This window comes from Ranitomeya variabilis, chromosome 8, assembly GCF_051348905.1.
Source record: "Ranitomeya variabilis isolate aRanVar5 chromosome 8, aRanVar5.hap1, whole genome shotgun sequence".
Lineage (NCBI taxonomy): Eukaryota > Metazoa > Chordata > Amphibia > Anura > Dendrobatidae > Ranitomeya > Ranitomeya variabilis.
Window position 1 is genome coordinate 135,500,297 of NC_135239.1, and position 23,603 is coordinate 135,523,899.

The 23,603-nt window shown below is 42.3% G+C and overlaps 1 long non-coding RNA gene across 1 annotated transcript in view; it reads left to right on the plus strand.

Moving 5' to 3' along the window:
- Positions 1-23,335, plus strand: part of LOC143787821 (uncharacterized) — an 88,057-nt gene extending 64,722 nt beyond the window's left edge. The window contains exons 2-4 of the long non-coding RNA XR_013218482.1: positions 20,631-20,693; positions 21,013-21,158; positions 21,779-23,335. This is a non-coding gene — a long non-coding RNA (uncharacterized LOC143787821). The remainder of the gene's footprint in view (positions 1-20,630; positions 20,694-21,012; positions 21,159-21,778) is intronic.
- Positions 23,336-23,603: the final 268 nt, after the last annotated feature.

Here is a 23,603-nt window from a genome sequence, read left to right on the forward strand (position 1 = left end):
CAAAAAGTCTAATTCACAACAGTACCCCCCCCTTAAGGAGGGGTCACCGAACCCTCACTAAGACCACCAGGGCGATCAGGATGAGCAGCGTGAAAGGCACGAACTAAATCGGCCGCATGCACATCAGAGGCAACCACCCAGGAATTATCCTCCTGACCATAGCCCTTCCACTTGACCAGATACTGAAGCCTCCGCCTGGAGAGACGAGAATCCAAGATCTTCTCCACCACGTACTCCAACTCGCCCTCAACCAACACCGGAGCAGGAGGCTCAACAGAAGGAACCACAGGTACAACGTACCGCCGCAACAAAGACCTATGGAACACGTTGTGAATGGCAAACGACACAGGAAGATCCAAGCGAAAGGACACAGGATTAAGGATTTCCAATATCTTGTAAGGACCGATGAAGCGAGGCTTAAATTTAGGAGAGGAGACCTTCATAGGAACAAATCGAGAAGACAGCCACACCAAATCCCCAACACGAAGTCGGGGACCCACACCGCGGCGGCGGTTGGCAAAACGCTGAGCCTTCTCTTGTGACAACTTTAAGTTGTCCACCACATGATTCCAGATCTGCTGCAACCTATCCACCACAGAATCTACCCCAGGACAGTCAGAAGGCTCCACATGTCCCGAGGAAAAACGAGGATGGAAACCAGAGTTGCAGAAAAATGGCGAAACCAATGTAGCGGAACTAGCCCGATTATTAAGGGCAAACTCAGCCAACGGCAAGAAGGTCACCCAATTATCCTGATCCGCAGAAACAAAACACCTCAAATAAGCCTCCAGAGTCTGATTAGTTCGCTCCGTTTGTCCATTAGTCTGAGGATGAAAGGCAGACGAAAACGACAACTCAATGCCCATCCTAGCACAAAAGGATCGCCAGAACCTGGAAACAAACTGGGATCCTCTGTCAGACACAATATTCTCAGGAATGCCGTGTAAACGAACCACATTCTGAAAGAACACAGGAACCAGATCGGAAGAGGAAGGCAGCTTAGGCAAAGGTACCAAATTAGCCATCTTAGAAAAGCGATCACATACCACCCAGATGACAGACATGCCCTGAGACACCGGGAGATCTGAAATGAAATCCATAGAAATGTGTGTCCAAGGCCTCTTCGGGACAGGCAAGGGCAAGAGCAACCCGCTGGCACGCGAACAGCAAGGCTTAGCTCGAGCACAGTCCCACAGGACTGCACAAACGACCGCACATCCCGTGACAAGGAAGGCCACGAAAAGGACCTAGCCACCAGATCTCTGGTGCCAAAAATTCCCGGATGCCCTGCCAACACCGAGGAATGAACCTCGGAAATGACTCTGCTGGTCCACTTATCAGGAACAAACAGTCTGTCAGGTGGACAAGAGTCAGGTCTACCAGCCTGAAATCTCTGCAACACACGTCGCAAATCCGGAGAAATGGCTGACAAGATAACTCCCTCTTTAAGAATACCAACTGGTTCTGCGACTCCCGGAGAGTCAGGCACAAAGCTCCTTGAAAGAGCATCAGCCTTCACATTCTTTGAACCTGGTAAATATGAGACCACAAAGTCAAAACGGGAGAAAAACAATGACCAGCGGGCCTGTCTAGGATTCAGGCGTTTAGCAGACTCGAGATACATCAAATTTTTGTGATCAGTCAAGACCACCACACGATGCTTAGGACCCTCGAGCCAATGACGCCACTCCTCAAATGCCCACTTCATGGCCAACAACTCCCGATTGCCAACATCATAATTCCGCTCAGCAGGCGAAAACTTCCTAGAGAAAAAGGCACAAGGTCTCATCACAGAGCAACCAGGGCCTCTCTGCGACAAAACGGCCCCTGCCCCAATCTCAGAAGCATCCACTTCAACCTGAAAGGGAAGTGAGACATCAGGCTGGCACAAAACAGGCGCCGAAGTAAACCGGCGCTTCAACTCCTGGAAAGCCTCCACGGCTGCAGGAGCCCAGTTAGCAACATCAGAACCTTTCTTGGTCATATCCGTCAAAGGTTTAGCAATGCTAGAAAAATTAGCAATAAAACGACGGTAGAAGTTAGCAAAACCCAAGAACTTCTGAAGACTCTTAACTGACGTGGGTTGAGTCCAATCATGAATAGCACGGACCTTGACTGGGTCCATCTCCACCACAGAAAGGGAAAAAATAAACCCCAAAAAGGGAACCTTCTGTACTCCAAAGAGACACTTTGAGCCCTTAACAAATAAAGCATTCTCACGCAAAACCTGAAACACCATCCTGACCTGCTTTACATGCGAGTCCCAGTCATCAGAAAAAACCAGAATATCATCCAGATAAACGATCATAAATTTATCCAGATACTTCCGGAAAATATCATGCATAAAGGGCTGAAACACTGAAGGAGCATTAGAGAGCCCAAAAGGCATCACCGAGTACTCAAAATGACCTTCGGGCGTATTAAACGCGGTTTTCCATTCATCTCCTCGCTTAATGCGCACAAGGTTGTACGCACCACGAAGATCTATCTTGGTGAACCACTTGGCACCTTTAATTCGGGCAAACAAGTCCGACAACAGAGGCAAAGGATACTGAAATTTAACAGTAATTTTATTCAAAAGCCGATAGTCAAGACAAGGTCTCAAAGATCCGTCCTTCTTGGCCACAAAAAAGAATCCCGCACCAAGAGGGGAAGAGGAAGGACGGATATGCCCCTTCTCCAGAGATTCCTTGATATACGAACGCATTGCGGTATGCTCAGGTACAGACAGATTAAATAGTCTTCCCTTAGGAAATTTGCTACCTGGAATCAAATCTATGGCACAGTCACAGTCCCTATGAGGAGGCAGAACACTGGACCTGGACTTGCTGAACACATCCTGATAATCAGACAAATACTCAGGAACTTCCGAAGGAGTAGAGGAAGCAATAGACACCGGCGGGGAATCACCATGAATACCCTGACAGCCCCAACTTGACACAGACATTGCCTTCCAATCCAAGACTGGATTATGAGTCTGTAACCATGGCAACCCCAAAACGACCAAATCATGCATTTTATGCAGAACAAGAAAACGAATCACCTCCCGATGTTCAGGAGTCATGCACATGGTTACCTGTGTCCAAAACTGCGGTTTATTTTCTGCCAATGGCGTAGCATCAATACCCCTCAGAGGGATAGGATTAACCAACGGCTCAAGAACAAAACCACAGCGCTTGGCAAATGACAGATCCATAAGACTCAGGGCAGCACCTGAATCCACAAACGCCATAACAGGGTAGGAGGACAATGAGCAAATTAAAGTCACAGACAAAATAAATTTAGGTTGCAAATTGCCAATGGCGACAGGACTAACAACCCTTGTTAGGCGTTTAGAGCATGCTGATATAACGTGTAGAATCACCACAGTAAAAACACAACCCATTCTGACGTCTATGATTTTTCCGCTCATTTCTGGTCTGAATTCTATCACATTGCATCAAATGAGGTGTTTGTTTAGACAACACCACCAGAGGATTAGCGGTTTTGCGCTCCCGCAAACGCCGGTCAATTTGAATAGCCAGCGCCATGGAATCATTCAGACTTGTAGGAATGGAGAAACCCACCATCACATTCTTAATGGCTTCAGAAAGGCCATTTCTGAAGTTTGCGGCCAGAGCACACTCATTCCACTGAGTAAGCACGGACCATTTCTGAAATTTTTGGCAATACACTTCAGCTTCATCCTGGCCCTGAGAAATAGCCAGCAAGGCTTTTTCTGCCTGAACCTCAAGATTGGGTTCCTCGTAAAGCAATCCGAGCACCAGAAAAAACGCATCAATATTTGCCAATGCCGGATCTCCTGGCGCTAGCGAGAAGGCCCAATCCTGAGGGTCGCCCCGTAAAAAAGAAATAACAATTTTAACTTGCTGAACTGAGTCTCCAGATGAACGGGGTCTCAGGGATAGAAACAATTTACAATTATCCCTGAAATTCCTAAACTTAAATCGGTCTCCAGAAAACAGTTCAGGAATAGGTATTTTAGGTTCAGACATAGGACTACTGGTAACAAAATCTTGTATGCTTTGCACACGAGCAGCAAGCTGGTCCACACTTGTAATCAAGGTCTGGACATTCATGTCTGCAGCAAGCTCAAGCCACTCAGAGGTAAAGGGGAGGAAGAGAGGAAAAAAAAAAAAAAAAAATCAGAATTTCCTTTCTTATATCCCACTTCTGCAATGCATTAAACATTCAATGTAGGCCTGGCATACTGTTATGACCCCAATGGCAGAGGGTCTCAGGAATAAATACCAAGTCTGCAAACACAAAAAAACAGCTCATAGGGCAGTGGTAACTGGGCTGACCATATATCTAATCCTAGCACCACAAATAGAAGTAGCCGGGGAACGTGCCTACGTTGGTTCTAGACGTCTCGCGCCAGCCGGAGAACTAACTAACCCTAGAAGGGAAAAGAAAGACCTTTCTTGCCTCCAGAGAAAAGACCCCAAAAGTTGGATACAAGCCCCCAACAAATAATAACGGTGAGGTAAGAGGAAAAGACAAACATAAGAATGAGCTAGGTATTTAGCAAAGAGAGGCCCACTAGCTAATAGCAGAATATAGTAAGATGACTTATATGGTCAGCAAAAACCCTATTAAAATATCCACGCTGGATATTCAAGAACCCCCGAACCGTCTAATGGCCGGGGGGAGAACACCAGCCCCCTAGAGCTTCCAGCAAGGTCGGAAATCACATTTAGTACAAGCTGGACAAAAATAGTAGCAAAGCAAGTAACTCAAAAAACAAAAAAGCAAGACTTAGCTTAATTTTGCAAGAGCCAGGACCAGCAGACAGGAGCAACAGAAGGATCTGATTACAACGATGCCAGGCACTGGACTAAGGATCCAGGAAGTTAATATAGCGACACCCCTGGACTAACGACCCAGGTGAGTGCCAAACAGAAAAAAGACAATCCCAGAGTATACCACTAGTGACCACAAGAGGGAGCCAAAAAGTCTAATTCACAACACATGTGCAGCATTATATGGGGCAAATATCTTTATGGAGCATCTTATGGGGCCATAATCCACATTTGTGGAGCATTGTACGGGCAAATGTGTCTATGGAGCATCTTATCAGCATTTGTGCAGCATTGTATGGGGCAAATGTCTGTATGGAGCATTTTATGGGGTCATAGTCAACATTTGTGCAGCATTATATGGGACATATTTTAATATGGAGCATCTTAAACTGTATGGAGCATTATATGGGGCATATTTTGTATGGAGCATCTTATGGAGCGATCATGAACTGTATGGAGCATTATATGGGGCTCCTGATTCAATATGGATATTCAAAAACACTTAAACTTCTGATGTCTCAATTAATTTTACTTTTATTGGTATCTATTTTTATTTTTGAAATTTACCAGTAGCTGCTGCATTTTCCACCCTAGGCATATACTCGAGTCATTAAGTTTTCTCAGTTTCTTGTGGCAAAATTAGGAGGGTAGGCTTATACGCGGGTCGGCTTATACTCGAGAATATATGGTACATCTAGGCTATCAGCCCACAAGATAAATCACATTAGATTAGCTTCCCAGCAATGAAGATCGCCTTGCAGCGGCTGGGCATACATGAATTGGCCAACTTATGTGCTAAGTATGTTAATTTTATCTTATTTTCTAGAGCAGTAATGCAATTTCAATGTTATATATTTCATGTGTGCATACTATAGCATTACAGAATTAAACTTTATTTGTTAGTTATAGTATGGTCTGTCATTTGAATTATGTGACAGTAGCCATTCATATTACATTCTTTGACAACTTCTTTAATGAATACACCAAAGAAAAAGCACTAAGCGAAAAAAGTAATAAAATATATAAATTTTATTATAACACCAATAAAATCAATCAAGTAAATACCATATATAACCAAGGGGAACCAAAAAATACAGAAAAACCACAAGGTATGGCTGGAAAAAGTGGTAACAGTCAATATGGAGTAACCTACACAATATCAGCATCATCATAATGACAGCAAAGTAATCACATATTCAAAGGACTTATATATAAAACATTAATAATACACCTGATACCACAGCCTTCAATGACAATGAACCCAAAGCCATTGCATATATATGATAAAATAATAGTTTATATAAAGATAAAGTGCAAAGTACCAGCTAGGAATAAATATAAGTATCAACAAATGGTAATGTTTTTAAGGGTTCAGAATCATTGTAAGCCGAAGCATCAGAGGATATAATAACAACATTAGAAAAAAGCAAGTAAAGGGAACATATTTACCCAGTATAGACCACCAGCCCGGGACCCACGACACACGACGCACGTTTCGCTCAGGAAAGCTTCGTCCAGGAGTGGTGGGTAACTGGAAAGGAGGCCCTTTTATGGTTGTCATTGGCCAATGACAGAGAGGCACATTGACTCTCTGATACTATACCCCAAAAAAGACCTTTATGAGATATGCAAACCACAGACGCATTGTCCAAAACATCTAATATATACATAAAGATAGATAAATGATAAATTAAACATCTTAATAAAACACTAATGTCGCCAATCAGGCAATCACTCCCGGGGTATCTCCATTTGTTTCCTGCTCCTGTGAGTCCGTGTACTGATGTAGTCATAGTGATGGAGCTCCAGTCACGTGAGCGGGAAAGACCCACCTCCGAACACATTGCCATGGAGATGAGTCACTCCACGTAACGGAAAGGGGGGAAAAAATGTCCTTATCCATCATATAGATCCAGAATGTTAGCACAAGCTCCAGACAGAATAGCACACAGGATACAAGCGACACACATCCTCCTTGGAATCCCAGAAAACTGCAAGTTCGAGTCCAACTGGTACTTCCAGCAAAAAACATAATGAGAGATTATACTACAACAATTTTTAATTATTAAATCCTACAAAGAAACTAATCATTAATGACAACATATACTATGTGCAATGTGAAAAAAATATAACGATAAAGTAAAAAATAAATAAAATATGAAAAAATAAAAATGCAAAATATGAGTGAAAGACACAACTTATAAAGGCAACGTATGCCAACCCTTAACACAATAATAAATGACAAGTGAATATGAAGATGCACGACAATAGATGCAAACAATTGAAATGTGAAGTGAAAAAATAAAAAATGACGTGATGAAAATGTGAATACACCAAAACATCTATCAAACGTGTCCGTCATTGCATGGAGACAGAATGAAGCGCACCATCCCCACGCCGGCACGCATCGACCATAGCTATAACACAAATTTATCAAAAACACCAATCGAAACGAACTTAGAAATGCGATATTTAAAGGACCACTACGACTACCAAAACATCACAGGGGAAAAAAATGTTTTTTTTTAAAATTACCCATAATATAACCCCAGAATAATGACCCAAGCAACAGACTGTATAGCACACGGAGCAAAGACGACCAACATCCTTCATGGAGTCCCAGGAGCATGCGAGTTCAAGTCCAACAGGTACATCCGGCAGAAAGCATGATTAGCCAACACACTAAAAAGAATTATATTAAATCCTACCAAAAATAATCATTTTACAACAAAATAGGTGACAACTTATTATATATAATATAAAATATAATTAATTAAATTAAATTATGCCAACATATGGCACAATGAGTGAACAAGTAAAATATCACAAAACATGACACAATTACTAAAATTAACAATTTGTATCTAACAGCATAACGTAACCAAATTATGAATATACCAATGCGTCTGTGCAATATGCAACATCTTTATGATGATATTGATAAAGTCATCTCAAAATCCAAAATAAGGGGAAGGTGAAAGAACAACAATCACAAATGAGCCTCTGCAAAAAAGAAAAAGAAAAATGTAAAGAAACAAAAATTGATAAAAAATGCAAGTTACCCACAAACAGAAGACTAACAAAATAACCAAAAACATATTGTTAAATGCACAACAACATGCATACAACAAATACACAACAGACATAAATCAAAATAATAATTAAAATGTATGCATGTATACACATAAGCTAATACCAGCCCAACCGTCAACTCGAAAAAAGGCGAGAACAGGACCCCCCCCCCCAGAAAAACTATCCACCAGGGACCAGCACAGGAGCTGATATAAATGCACATATGCCCCAACTATGCTAGATCCCAACTAGACTATTATATAGGTAGGAAGGGGGCAAAGCTGTTGTGGTCATTCAGACCATGAGGAGTAATTGTATTAAGTTTGAAAATCCACAATGATTCCCTTTGTGCGAGGATCCTTTTCCAATTACCCCCCCGTTTACCAGGGAACACCCTATCGATGCCTTTGACCATGAATTTAGATGAATCACATCCATGGGCCACCCTGAAGTGGCGTGGGATTGTCTTCAGAGTGGAAATATCTTCCACCTCCCTAGCGGCTTCAATGTCAAGAATATGTTCACGAACACGCTGCCGCAATTCTCTTGATGTCATACCGATATAGATAAGGTTACACGGGCATGTACCATAGTAAATAACCCCTTTAGTGGTACAACTGATGCAATGTGTGATGACGTATTTTTTCTGATTAGAGGAATCCACAAAATCCTTGACTGTCAAGATATTTCTACATGCCACACATTTACCACAAATGGTGCACCCCCAACTGGGGCCCCTTGAGTTAAAAAGGTATTTATCATGCTCCTTAGTATAGTGACTATGAACCAGTTTGTCTCGGAGATTATTGGCTCTTCTGAATGTAACAGACGGAGCAGTATCGATAATTTTGGCAATGGTATTATCTAGTCTCAGGACATGCCAATGTTTAGCCAAAATCTCATGAACTTCGTCACTTCTGGAATGAAAGTCAAGAATACATCTTACCTTAGTATCATTTATAGGTTTTCCCGGTTGTTTGTTTAGTAAAGCAGTCCTGTTACTCCTAAGTGCTCATCTGTATGCTTGCCGAATATATCGGGGCTGATAGCCACAGTCCAAGAACCGTTGTTGTAGATCTTCCGCTTGCCTTACAAAGTTAGACTCATTTGAGCATATCCTTCGGGCTCTCAAGAATTGACCAGTAGGAATATTTCGGATAAGATGTCTAGGATGCTGTGACGACGCATGTAGAAGAGTATTTGTGGAAGTGGGCTTCCTGTATAGATCTGTCTGCAAATATCCATCTTGGTCCACCTGAATGAGAATGTCCAAAAAGTCAATCTTGATTTTACTTGATTTGTATGTTAGTTTTACATTGATGTTATTTCTATTCTATTCAAATCCTCGAAGAATCGGTCCAACTCTGACTGGGATCCATGCCATATCATAAGTACATCGTCAATGTACCGGCCCCAAAAAATAGCCTTTTCACAAAAAACAGCAGGATCAGTTTGGAAAATGGCCCTCTCCCACAGCCCCAGGAAGAGATTAGCATACGAGCACGGTGGCGCAGTGGTTAGCACAGCAGCCTTGCAGCGCTGGAGTCCTGGCCCCTGGGTTCTAATCCCACTTTGGACAACATCTGCAAAGAGTTTGTATGTTCTCTCCGTGTTTGCGTGGGTTTCCTCCGGGCACTCCGGTTTCCTCCCACATTCCAAAGACATACTGATAGGGAATTTAGATTGTGAGCCCCATCGGGGACAGCGATGATAATGTGTACAAACTGTAAAGCGCTGCGTAATATGTTAGCGCTATATAAAAAAATAAAGATAAAGAGAGAGATACGAGGACGCCCCCATAGCTGTCCCCCGGAGCTGTAGGTAGAGGGCCTCACCAAACATAAAAAAATTATTGGTGAGTATAAATCTCAGAGTAGTCAAAATAAATTAACACAAATCCTCGTCAAGGTCACTCACATCCAGGTAGAACTTCACTGCATTTAACCCATCCTCATGCCGAATTGAGGTGTACAGTGATTCGACTTCACAGGTCACCAGATACATATCTGGCTCCAGATGTATGCCGTCAAGTCGTCTTAATACATCAGAAGTATCACAGAGGTATGATGGCAGTGTATCCACCAATGGTCTCAAAAATGATGGTCAATCCACTTGCATAAAGGATCACAGATGTTATTCATACCAGAGACTATCGGCCTACCTGGTGGAGTGACTGAATCCTTGTGGATTTTAGGGAGAAGGTAAACAGTTGAAATTGTAGGTTCATCGATCCAAAGTCCCTTTCTTTGTTCCTCAGTTAAAATCCCTTTATCCACCGCCTCTGATAGTAGGATCTGTAATTCCGTTCTAAATTTGGACAGGGGATTAAATGTTAATCTCTGATAGCAGTCCGTTTTTAACTGTCTATACATCTCCTTTTCATACATGCAAGATGGCCATATAACGATATTCCCACCTTTATCTGATGGTTTCACAATTACTTCCTTCATTTGCTCAAGTCCCTTCATTGCACATCTTTCCCTATAATTTAGATTGTCCCATTTGATAGTTTCGGGGATTGACTGAATCTCCCGAGTCACCAATTTAATAAATAAATCGACTTCAGGGACAGCAGAAATCTGTGGAAACCTCTTAGATTTTGGTAATAGATTACGTGGGAACTTACATGTGGTAGGGGCCTCGGACTCAGCCGCTAATTCCTCCAAGTCTCTTAGTGTTTCTTTCTCTGCTGCTGATGGAAACAATTGATCAGTTGTATGGTCAAAAAACATCTTTTTATAAATCAACTTTCTAGCAAACAGCTGCAGGTCTTTCACTACTGAGAAGCAGTTAAACGTGGATGCTGGAGAAAATGACAAACCCTTATTCAGCACAGATAGTTGATCAGCAGTAAGACTCACGTTGGAGAGATTAATTACCTTTGATGCGTTATCCACCTGATTCCCTACATTATTGGTCCTATCAAAACGCTTCTTGCTGTCAAAACGTCGATATGGCTCAAATCTTCTTTTTCCATGTCTCAGTGGATATCTCTCAATATCCGAGATGGAGCTGTGTGATGTACCTGCAGTAGATGCTGTAGTGAACTCAGACGTGGTTTTCTCCGTATTCGGATTCTTACCATGTTGCCATCTGTAGACTTTATTATTTTCTTTATCACTCAAATCCCTTTGAAATTTTTTAGTTTTTGTTTCAGAGATTTGTGTTTCCCATTCCACAAAACATTTGTCCATTTCAACTTTATAGTCATTAATCTCCTCAGCAGAACATTGTAATTGCAGTTTGTTCTGAATCTCATCGATTTCCACATTCAAGTTTTCCAAGCTCTTACTGTTCATCTCTATAAGCAACTGCATAAACGTGACGGAACATAAGCCGATTCCCACCTTAGCCTAAGGCTCTCATCCTCCACTGGGAAGGAAGGAAAAATCTGTACACGAAGACCTCTGGGTACCAGCCCCCTAGTGATATAGTTCTCAAGGAATGTCCTGTTCCACCAAATACGAGTACGACGGTTAAGCAAATTCTTTAAAACCTTTTTAAAAGCAGTCTTCTGTTGTGAACTCTGTTTCCGGGCTCCCTCCTGTGGTCGTGAGTGGTACTGTGTGAGTTCTCTCTTTGGGCTCCCCCTGGTGGCTCTTTTTGTTATTTTGCAGGTTCTGGCTGGGATCAGCTGTCTCGTCATCTGCTAGTTAGGTTTCCTATTTAATCCACCTGGTCCTTCATTCCTTGCCTGTTGTCGTTGTATTCAGTGCTATTCTGATTGCTCCTGTCTACATCTGTTATCAGTCTCTCCAAGAGAAGCTAAGTTTTGTTTGCTTATTTTTGCTCATCTGTGTTCAAGATGTTTCCTAGTATATGATGGGTTTTGTCCAGCTTGCTAATATGTGATTTCCCTGCTTGCTGGTGCTCTGGGGTGCTGAGTTGCTCCCCCCACATCGTTAGTTGGTGTGGGGGTTCTCGCATTCTCTGCGTGGATATTTTTGCATAGGGTTTTTTACTGACCGCACAGATCCCTTGCTATTTTCTGCTATCTAGCGTTAGCGGGCCTCATTTGCTTAACCTGTTTCATCTCTGCGTTTGTCTTTTCCTCTTAACTCACCGTTATTATTTGTGGGGGGCTTCTATATCTCTGGGGTTATTTCTCTGAGGCAAGTGAGGTCTTTACTTTCTCTTTAGGGGTAGTCAGTTTCTCAGGCTGTGAAGAGACGTCTAGGATTTCAGGAAACGTTCCACGGCTACCTTTAGTGTGTGCAGTTAGGATCAGGTTTTGCGGTCAGTCCAGTTACCACATCCCCAGAGCTCGTCCTATTATCTCTGACTTAGTTGGTTAGATTTGTGATCCTAAGCCACTAGGATCATAACAGTACAACAGGCCTAAAGTGTTAAATGCATCGCAAAAGTGGGATAAGAGAAATCCTGAGTTCAATTTTTTTTTTCTGCTCTGCAGTGTGTCCTGCTTCTCTCCTCCCCTTAATCTCTGGGTGGCTTTGAGTTCAGCTGCAGACATGGATATTCAGAGTCTGACTTGTAGTGTGGATCATCTTGCTGCAAGGGTGCAAAGCATTCAGTATTTTGTTGTTCACAGTCCTATGTCTGAGCCAAAAGTACCTATTCCTGAGGTTTTTTCTGGAGATAGATCTAGGTTTCTGAATTTTAAGAATAATTGTAAATTATTTATTTCTTTGAGACCTCATTCCTCTGGTGATTCCGCTCAGCAAGTTAGAATTGTTATCTCCCTGTTACATGGCGACCCTCAAGATTGGGCTTTCTCCCTGGCGCCAGGAGATCCTGCATTGCTGAATGTGGATGCGTTTTTTCTGGCGCTTGGATTGCTTTATGAGGAACCTAATCTTGAGAACCAGGCAGAAAAGGCCTTGCTGGCTCTCTCTCAGGGTCAGGATGAAGCTGAGGTGTATTGTCAAAAATTTCGGAAATGGTCGGTGCTTACTCAATGGAATGAGTGTGCTCTGGCTGCAAATTTCAGAGAAGGTCTTTCTGAAGCCATTAAGAATGTTATGGTGGGGTTCCCCACGCCTGCGAGTCTGAATGAGTCAATGGCTTTGGCCATTCAGATTGATCGGCGTTTGCGGGAGCGCAAACCTGCGCACCATCTGGCGGTGTTTTCTGAACAGAAACCTTAGTCTATGCAATGTGATAGGATTCTGACCAGAATTGAACGGCAAAATCATAGACGTCAGAATGGGTTGTGCTTTTACTGTGGTGATTCTGCTCATGTTATCCCAGCATGCTCTAAGCGCACAAAAAACTTCGCTAGATCTGCCACCATTGGTACTGTACAGCCTAAATTCATTTTGTCTGTTACTTTGATTTGCTCTCTGTCATCCTACTCAGTTATGGCTTTTGTAGATTCAGGTGCCGCCCTGAATCTGATGGATTTGTCATTTGCAAAGCGCTGTGGTTTTATCCTTGAGCCATTACAGTTCCCTATTCCATTGAAGGGAATTGATGCTACACCATTGGCCAAGAATAAACCTCAATACTGGACTCAAGTGACCATGTGTATGACTCCTGCACATCAGGAGGTGATTCGCTTTCTTGTGTTATATAATTTGCATGACGTTGTCGTGTTGGGTCTGCCATGGTTGCAGGCTCATAATCCAGTCCTGGACTGGAAAGCAATGTCTGTGTTGAGTTGGGGTTGCCAGGGAATTCATGGCGATGCTCCCTTGGTATCAATTGCTTCCTCTACTCCTTCTGAAGTCCCTGAGTTTTTGTCGGACTACCAGGATGTATTTGATGAGCCCAAATCCAGTGCCCTACCTCCTTATAGGGATTGTGATTGTGCTATAAATTTGATTCCTGGTAGTAAGTTCCCTAAGGGACGACTGTTTAATTTGTCTGTACCAGAGCATGCCGCTATGCGGAGCTATGTAAAAGAGTCTTTGGAGAAGGGACATATTCGCCCCTCCTCGTCCCCTCTTCATGCGGGATTCTTTTTTTGTGGCCAAGAAGGATGGTTCATTGAGACCCTGTATAGATTATCACCTTCTAAATAAAATCACGGTCAAATTCCAGTATCCCTTACCATTGTTGTCTGATCTGTTTGCTCGGATTAGGGGGTCTAGTTGGTTCACCAAGATAGATCTTCGCGGTGCGTATAATCTTGTGCATATAAGACAGGGCGATGAATGGAAAACAGCATTTAATACGCCCGAAGGCCATTTTGAGTACTTGGTGATGCCTTTTGGACTTTCTAATGCCCCTTCTGTGTTTCAGTCCTTCATGCACGATATCTTCCGAGAATATCTGGATAAATTTATGATTGTGTATCTGGATGATATTTTGGTCTTTTCAGATGATTGGGAATCCCATGTGAAGCAGGTCAGGATGGTATTTCAGGTCCTGCGTGCCAATGCCTTATTTGTGAAGGGTTCTAAATGTCTCTTCGGAGTCCAGAAAGTTTCCTTTTTGGGCTTTATTTTTTCTCCTTCTTCTATTGAGATGGACCCAGTCAAGGTCCAGGCTATTCATGATTGGACTCAACCTACATCGGTTAAGAGTCTTCAGAAGTTCTTGGGTTTTGCAAATTTTTACCGTCGCTTCATTGCTAATTTTTCTGGTGTGGTTAAGCCTTTGACGGATTTGACCAAGAAGGGTTCTGATGTGACTAACTGGTCTCCTGCGGCCGTTGAGGCCTTTCAGGAGCTGAAGCGCCGGTTTTCTTCGGCTCCAGTTTTATGTCAGCCAGATGTCTCTCTTCCCTTCCAGGTCGAGGTTGATGCTTCTGAAATTGGAGCAGGGGCTGTTTTGTCACAGAGAAGCTCTGATTGCTCTGTGATGAAGCCATGTGCCTTCTTTTCAAGAAAATTTTCGCCGGCTGAGCGAAATTATGATGTTGGTAATCGGGAGTTGTTGGCAATGAAGTGGGCATTTGAGGAGTGGCGACACTGGCTAGAGGGAGCTAAGCATCGTGTGGTGGTCTTGACTGATCATAAAAATTTGATTTATCTTGAGTTGGCCAAGCGGTTGAATCCTAGACAGGCTCGTTGGTCGTTGTTTTTCTCACGTTTCGATTTTGTGGTCTCGTACCTTCCTGGTTCAAAGAACGTGAAGGCTGATGCTCTTTCTAGGAGTTTTGTGCCTGACTCCCCTGGAGTTTCTGAGCCGGTTGGTATCCTCAAAGAGGGGGTAATTTTGTCTGCCATTTCCCCAGATTTGCGCCGGGTGTTACAGGAATTTCAGGCGGATAGACCTGACCGTTGTCCATCAGAGAGACTGTTTGTCCCAGATAGATGGACCAGCAGAGTTATTTCCGAGGTCCATTCTTCAGTGTTGGCGGGTTATCCTGGGATTTTTGGTACCAGAGATTTGGTGGCTAGATCCTTCTGGTGGCCTTCCTTGTCGCGGGATGTGCGTTCCTTTGTGCAGTCCTGTGGGATTTGTGCTCGGGCTAAGCCTTGCTGTTCTCGTGCCAGTGGTTTGCTTTTGCCGGTTCCTAAGAGGCCTTGGACGCATATTTCCATGGATTTTATTTCGGATCTTCCGGTCTCTCAGAGAATGTCTGTCATCTGGGTGGTTTGTGATCGTTTTTCAACAATGGTCCATTTGGTGCCCTTGCCTAAGTTGCCTTCTTCCTCCGATTTGGTTCCGTTATTTTTTCAGAATGTGGTTCGTCTGCACGGCATCCCTGAAAACATTGTGTCTGACAGAGGATCCCAGTTTGTGTCCAGATTTTGGCGGTCCTTTTGTGCTAAGATGGGCATTGATTTGTCTTTTTCGTCGGCCTTCCATCCTCAGACGAATGGCCAAACCGAGCGAACTAACCAGACCTTGGAAACTTATTTGAGATGTTTTGTTTCTGCTGACCAGGATGATTGGGTGACTTTTTTTGCCATTGGCCGAGTTTGCCCTTAATAATCGGGCTAGTTCGGCTACTTTGGTTTCGCCTTTTTTTTGTAATTCTGGTTTTCATCCTCGTTTTTCCTCGGGTCAGGTTGAGTCTTCTGACTGTCCTGGGGTGGATTCTGTGGTGGATAGGTTGCAGCGGATTTGGAACCATGTGGTGGACAATTTGACATTGTCACAAGAGAAGGCTCAGCGCTTTGCTAACCGTCGTCGCTGTGTGGGTCCCCGACTTCGTGTGGGGGATTTGGTGTGGTTGTCTTCTCATTATGTTCCTATGAGGGTTTCTTCTCCTAAGTTTAAACCTCGTTTTATCGGTCCTTATAAAATTTTGGAAATCCTCAACCCTGTGTCATTTCGTTTGGACCTCCCGGCATCGTTTACCATCCATAATGTGTTCCATAGGTCTTTGTTGCGGAGGTATGTGGTGCCTGTGGTTCCTTCTGTTGAGCCTCCTGCTCCGGTGCTGGTTGAGGGAGAATTGGAATACGTGGTGGAGAAGATCTTGGATTCTCGTATTTCAAGACGGAGGCTTCAGTATTTGGTTAAGTGGAAGGGCTATGGTCAGGAGGATAATTCCTGGGTTGTCGCCTCTGATGTTCATGCGGCCGATTTGGTTTGTGCCTTCCATGTGGCTCACCCTGATCGCCCTGGGGGTTCTGGTGAGGGTTCGGTGACCCCTCCTCAAGGATGGGGGGTACTGTTGTGAACTCTGTTTCCGGGCTCCCTCCTGTGGTCATGAGTGGTACTGTGTGAGTTCTCTCTTTGGGCTCCCCCTGGTGGCTCTTTTTGTTATTTTGCAGGTTCTGGCTGGGATCAGCTGTCTCGTCATCTGCTAGTTAGGTTTCCTATTTAATCCACCTGGTCCTTCATTCCTTGCCTGTTGTCATTGTATTCAGTGCTATTCTGATTGCTCCTGTCTACATCTGTTATCAGTCTCTCCAAGAGAACCTAAGTTTTGTTTGCTTATTTTTGCTCATCTGTGTTCAAGATGTTTCCTAGTATATGATGGGTTTTGTCCAGCTTGCTAATATGTTACATAGTTACATAGTTACATAGTTATTAAGGTTGAAGGAAGACTGTAAGTCCATCTAGTTCAACCCATAGCCTAACCTAACATGCCCTAACATGTTGATCCAGAGGAAGGCAAAAAACCCCATGTGGCAAAGAGTAACTCCACCATGGGGAAAAAAATTCCTTCCCGACTCCACATACGGCAATCAGACTAGTTCCCTGGATCAACGCCTTATCAAGGAATCTAGTGTATATACCCTGTAACATTATACTTTTCCAGAAAGGTATCCAGTCCCCTCTTTAATTTAATTAATGAATCACTCATTACAACATCATACGGCAGAGAGTTCCATAGTCTCACTGCTCTTACAGTAAAGAATCCGCGTCTGTTATTATGCTTAAACCTTCTTTCCTCCAGACGTAGAGGATGCCCCCTTGTCCCTGTCTCAGGTCTATGATTAAAAAGATCATCAGAAAGGTCTTTGTACTGTCCCCTCATATATTTATACATTAAAATAAGATCACCCCTTAGTCTTCGTTTTTCCAAACTAAATAGCCCCAAGTGTAATAACCTATCTTGGTATTGCAGACCCCCCAGTCCTCTAATAACCTTGGTCGCTCTTCTCTGCACCTGCTCCAGTTCAGCTATGTCTTTCTTATACACCAGAGACCAGAACTGTGCACAGTATTCTAAGTGTGGTCGAACTAGTGACTTGTATAGAGGTAAAATTATGTTCTCCTCATGAGCATCTATGCCTCTTTTAATACATCCCATTATTTTATTTTCCTTTGTAGCAGCTGCCTTACACTGGCCACTGAATATGAGTTTGTCATCCACCCATATACCCAGGTCTTTTTCATTGACGGTTTTGCCCAGAGTTTTAGAATTAAGCACATAGTTATACATCTTATTACTTCTACCCAAGTGCATGACCTTACATTTATCCCCATTAAAGCTCATTTGCCATTTATCAGCCCAAGCTTCTAGTTTACATAAATCATCCTGTAATATAAAATTGTCCTCCCCTGTATTGATTACCCTGCAGAGTTTAGTGTCATCTGCAAATATTGAAATTCTACTCTGAATGCCCCCTACAAGGTCATTAATAAATATGTTAAAAATATGTGATTTCCCTGCTTGCTGGTGCTTTTGGGGTGCTGAGTTGCTCCCCCCACATCGTTAGTTGGTGTGGGGGTTCTCGCATTCTCTGCGTGGATATTTTTGCATAGGGTTTTTTACTGACCGCACAGATCCCTTGCTATTTTCTGCTATCTAGCGTTAGCGGGCCTCATTTGCTTAACCTGTTTCATCTCTGCGTTTGTCTTTTCCTCTTAACTCACCGTTATTATTTGTGGGGGGCTTCTATATCTCTGGGGTTATTTCTCTGAGGCAAGTGAGGTCTTTACTTTCTCTTTAGGGGTAGTCAGTTTCTCAGGCCGTGAAGAGACGTCTAGGATTTCAGGAAACGTTCCACGGCTACCTTTAGTGTGTGCGGTTAGGATCAGGTTTTGCGGTCAGTCCAGTTACCACATCCCCAGAGCTCATCCTATTATCTCTGACTTAGCTGGTTAGATTTGTGATCCTAAGCCACTAGGATCATAACAGTCTTCTGAGCGGTCTCCTGCACTTGTGGGACCCCATTAGAAAAAACACTCTGGGCACGTGCCGCCCAAGACACATCTCGACTTCTATAGTCCATTGCGATCATTGCAAAACAAAATGCAGATAATTTAATTATTACACCTATAAACCGCACCTAAATCATTATTACGCCAGGCAAGTAGTCATAAATACACCAAAGAAAAAGCACTAAGCGAAAAAAATAATAAAATATATAAATTTTATTAGAACACCAATAAAATCAATTAAGTAAATACCATATATAACCAAGGAGAATGTCGCTTGTATCCTGTGTGCTATTCTGTCTGGAGCTTGTGCTAACATTCTGGATCTATATGATGGATAAGGACATTTTTTCCCCCCTTTCCGTTACGTGGAGTGACTCATCTCCATGGCAATGTGTTCGGAGGTGGGTCTTTCCCGCTCACATGACTGGAGCTCCATCACTATGACTACAGCAGTACACGGACTCACAGGAGCAGGAAACAAATGGAGATACCCCGGAAGTGATTGCCTGATTGGCGACATTAGTGTTTTATTAAGATGTTTAATTTATCATTTATCTATCTTGATGTATATATTAGATGTTTTGGACAATGCGTCTGTGGTTTGCATATCTCATAAAGGTCTTTTTTGGGGTATAGTATCAGAGAGTCAATGTGCCTCTCTGTCATTGGCCAATGACAACCATAAAAGGGCCTCCTTTCCAGTTACCCACCACCCCTGGACGAAGCTTTCCTGAGCGAAACGTGCATCGGGTGTCGTGGGTCCCTGGCTGGTGGTTTATACTGGGTAAATATGTTCCCTTTACTTGCTTTTTTCTAATGTTGTTATTATATCCTCTGATGCTTCGGCTTACAATGATTCTGAACCCTTAAAAACGCTACCATTTGTTGATACTTATATTTATTCCTAGCTGGTACTTTGCACTTTATCTTTATATAAACTATTATTTTATCATATATATGCACTGGCTTTGGGTTCATTGTCATTGAAGGCTGTGGTATCAGGTGTATTATTAATGTTTTATATATAAGTCCTTTGAATATGTGATTACTTTGCTGTCATTATGATGATGCTGATATTGTGAAGGTTACTCCATATTGACTGTTACCACTTTTTCCAGCCATACCTTGTGGTTTTTCTGTATTTTTTGGTTCCCCTTGGTTATATTTGGTATTTACTTGATTGATTTTATTGGTGTTATAATAAAATTTATATATTATATTACTTTTTTCGCTTAGTGCTTTTTCTTTGGTGTATTTATGACTACTTGCCTGGCGTAATAATGATTTAGGTGCGGTTTATAGGTGTGGTTTATAGGTGTAATAATTAAATTATCTGCATTTGTTGTGCAGTGATCGCAATGGACTATAGAAGTCGAGATGTGTCTTGGGCAGCACGTGCCCAGAGTGTTTTTTCTAATGGGGTCCCACAAGTGCAGGAGACCGCTCAGAAGACTGCTTTTAAAAAGGTTTTAAAGAATTTGCTTAACCGTCGTACTCGTATTTGGTGGAACAGGACATTCCTTGAGAACTATATCACTAGGGGGCTGGTACCCAGAGGTCTTCGTGTAGATTTTTCCTTCCTTCCCAGTGGAGGATGAGAGCCTTAGGCTAAGGTGGGAATCGGCATGTAATTTATGTTCCGTCACGTTTATGCAGTTGCTTGTAGAGATGAACAGTAAGAGCTTGGAAAACTTGAATGTGGAAATTGATGAGATTCAGAACAAACTGCAATTACAATGTTCTGCTGAGGAGATTAATGACTATAAAGTTGAAATGGACAAATGTTTTGTGGAATGGGAAACACAAATCTCTGAAACAAAAACTAAAAAATTTCAAAGGGATTTGAGTGATAAAGAAAATAATAAAGTCTACAGATGGCAACATGGTAATAATCCGAATACGGAGAAAACCACGTCTGAGTTCACTACAACATCTACTGCAGGTACATCACACAGCTCCTTCTCGGATAATGAGAGATATCCACTGAGGCATGGAAAAAGAAGATTTGAGCCATATCGACGTTTTGACAGCAAGAAGCGTTTTGATAGGACCAATAATGTAGGAAATCAGGTGGATAACGCATCAAAGGTAATTAATCTCTCCAACGTGAGTCTTACAGTCTTACTGCTGATCAACTATCTGTGCTGAATAAGGGTTTGTCATTTTCTCCAGCATCCAAGTTTAACTGCTTCTCAGTAGTGAAAGACCTGCAGCTGTTTGCTAGAAAATTAATTTATAAAAAGATGTTTTTTGACCATACAACTGATCAATTGTTTCCATCAGCAGCAGAGAAAGAAACACTAAGAGACTTGGAGGAATTAGCGGCTGAGTCCGAGGCCCCTACCACATGTAAGTTCCCACGTAATCTATTACCAAAATCTAAGAGGTTTCCACAGATTTCTGCTGTCCCTGAAGTCGATTTATTTATTAAATTGGTGACTCGGGAGATTCAGTCAATCCCCGAAACTATCAAATGGGACAATCTAAATTATAGGGAAAGATGTGCAATGAAGGAACTTGAGCAAATGAAGGAAGTAATTGTGAAACCATCAGATAAAGGTGGGAATATCGTTATATGGCCATCTTGCATGTATGAAAAGGAGATGTATAGACAGTTAAAAACGGACTGCTATCAGAGATTAACATTTAATCCCCTGTCCAAATTTAGAACGGAATTACAGATCCTACTATCAGAGGCGGTGGATAAAGGGATTTTAACTGAGGAACAAAGAAAGGGACTTTGGATCGATGAACCTACAATTTCAACTGTTTACCTTCTCCCTAAAATCCACAAGGATTCAGTCACTCCACCAGGTAGGCCGATAGTCTCTGGTATGAATAACATCTGTGATCCTTTATGCAAGTGGACTGACCATCATTTGAGACCATTGGTGGATACACTGCCATCATACCTCCGTGATACTGCTGATGTATTAAGACGACTTGATGGCATACATCTGGAGCCAGATATTTATCTGGTGACCTGTGATGTCGAATCACTGTACACCTCAATTCGGCATGAGGATGGGTTAAATGCAGTGAAGTTCTACCTGGATGTGAGTGACCTTGACGAGGATTTGTGTTAATTTATTTTGACTACTCTGAGATTTATACTCACCCATAATTTTTTTATGTTTGATGAGGCCCTCTACCTACAGCTCCGGGGGACAGCTATGGGGGCGTCTTGTGCGCCCTCGTATGCTAATCTCTTCCTGGGGCTGTGGGAGAGGGCCATTTTCCAAACTGATCCTGCTGTTTTTTGTGAAAAGGCCATTTTTTGGGGCCGGTACATTGACGATGTACTTATGATATGGCATGGATCCCAGTCAGAGTTGGACCGATTCTTCGAGGATTTGAATAGAAATAACATCAATGTAAAACTAACATACAAATCAAGTAAAATCAAGATTGACTTTTTGGACATTCTCATTCAGGTGGACCAAGATGGATATTTGCAGACAGATCTATACAGGAAGCCCACTTCCACAAATACTCTTCTACATGCGTCGTCACAGCATCCTAGACATCTTATCCGAAATATTCCTACTGGTCAATTCTTGAGAGCCCGAAGGATATGCTCAAATGAGTCTAACTTTGTAAGGCAAGCGGAAGATCTACAACAACGGTTCTTGGACTGTGGCTATCAGCCCCGATATATTCGGCAAGCATACAGACGAGCGCTTAGGAGTAACAGGACTGCTTTACTAAACAAACAACCGGGAAAACCTATAAATGATATTAAGGTAAGATGTATTCTTGACTTTCATTCCAGAAGTGACGAAGTTCATGAGATTTTGGCTAAATATTGGCATGTCCTGAGACTAGATAATACCATTGCCAAAATTATCGATACTGCTCCGTCTGTTACATTCAGAAGAGCCAGTAATCTCTGAGACAAACTGGTTAATAGTCACTATACTAAGGAGCATGATAAATACCTCTTTAACTCAAGGGGCCCCAGTTGGGGGTGCACCATTTGTGGTAAATGTGTGGCATGTAGAAATACCTTGACAGTCAAGGATTTTGTGGATTCCTCTAATCAGAAAAAATACGTCATCACACATCGCATCAGTTGTACCACTAAAGGGGTTATTTACTATGGTAAATGCCCATGTAACCTTATCTATATCGGTATGACATCAAGAGAATTGCGGCGGCGTGTTCGTGAACATATTCTTGACATTGAAGCCGCTAGGGAGGTGGAAGATATTTCCACTCTGAAGACAATCCCACGCCACTTCAGGGTGGCCCATGGATGTGATTCATCTAAATTCATGGTCAGAGGCATCGATAGGGTGTTCCCTGGTAAACGGGGGGGTAATTGGAAAAGGATCCTCGCACAAAGGGAATCATTGTGGATTTTCAAACTTAATACAATTACTCCTCATGGTCTGAATGACCACAACAGCTTTGTCCCCTTCCTACCTATATAATAGTCTGGTTGGGATCTAGCATAGTTGGGGCATATGTGCATTTATATCAGCTCCTGTGCTGGTCCCTGGTGGATAGTTTTTCTGGGGGGGGGGTCCTGTTCTCGCCTTTTTTCGAGTTGACGGTTGGGCTGGTATTAGCTTATGTGTATACATGCATACATTTTAATTATTATTTTGATTTATGTCTGTTGTGTATTTGTTGTATGCATGTTGTTGTGCATTTAACAATATGTTTTTGGTTATTTTGTTAGTCTTCTGTTTGTGGGTAACTTGCATTTTTTATCAATTTTTGTTTCTTTACATTTTTCTTTTTTGCAGAGGCTCATTTGTGATTGTTGTTCTTTCACCTTCCCCTTATTTTGGATTTTGAGATGACTTTATCAATATCATCATAAAGATGTTGCATATTGCACAGACGCATTGGTATATTCATAATTTGGTTACGTTATGCTGTTAGATACATATTGTTAATTTTAGTAATTATGTCATGTTTTGTGATATTTACTTGTTCACTCATTATTGTGCCATATGTTGGCATAATTTAATTTAATTAATTATATTTTATATTATATATAATAAGTTGTCACCTATTTTGTTGTAAAATGATTAGTTTTTGGTAGGATTTAATATAATTCTTTTTAGTGTGTTGGCTAATCATGCTTTCTGCCGGATGTACCTGTTGGACTTGAACTCGCATGCTCCTGGGACTCCATGGAGGATGTTGGTCGTCTTTGCTCCGTGTGGTATACAGTCTGTTGCTTGGGTCATTATTCTGGGGTTATATTATGGGTAATTTTTAAAAAAAACGTTCTTTTCCCCTGTGATG